Genomic DNA, 503 nt, shown 5'->3' with positions numbered 1-503 from the left:
CGACCCCCAGCCAGGCGTGGTCCAGGAATTGTATCCGTGGACTGCAATGTGCGTTCGAAATGTCGATGTTCATGTGTCCTGCAGTTCACACGTTGACGCGCAATTAGCTGCGTTCTTCATCGACCCACGAGCCAAGTGATCCACCATTCAGGGTAATCGTCTAAAAATTTTCGTTCAAATTTAACGACTCAGCGTCTGAAAACCACTATGTACGTGATTTAACCTAGTTTATAAATTCGTTCGATTGTCCATAGAATACTAACTCCAATCCAAGCGCAAGATCGAGTATCGGTATTCGGACGCCATCGCTCTGTTCACAGATTTACCCGAGCGAACGACGCCGATTTAACGGTGATTAAGACGACACGATAACGTCCATGGACGGGTAAAGGACCGTATTAAAACAATAGAACCGCCGATGAAACAACGCTCTGTGACGCATTTTTCTTTGTGTGGCGAGTTTTCAGTCCGTTCCGGGTGGTAAGCTATTAGCCGGTCCGTAA

The 503-nt window shown here is 47.1% G+C and overlaps 1 non-coding gene across 1 annotated transcript; it reads right to left on the bottom strand.

Moving 5' to 3' along the window:
- LOC143266170 (5.8S ribosomal RNA) lies at positions 1-155 on the bottom strand. The gene has a single exon (XR_013041249.1). It is a non-coding gene; the product is annotated as a 5.8S ribosomal RNA (ribosomal RNA).
- Between the last annotated feature and the right edge of the window lie 348 nt (positions 156-503).

This window comes from Megachile rotundata, unplaced genomic scaffold (genome assembly GCF_050947335.1).
Source record: "Megachile rotundata isolate GNS110a unplaced genomic scaffold, iyMegRotu1 scaffold0057, whole genome shotgun sequence".
NCBI lineage: Eukaryota > Metazoa > Arthropoda > Insecta > Hymenoptera > Megachilidae > Megachile > Megachile rotundata.
The sequence above is the reverse complement of the archived record's forward strand: the minus strand, read 5'-3'. Positions and strand labels throughout refer to the sequence as shown.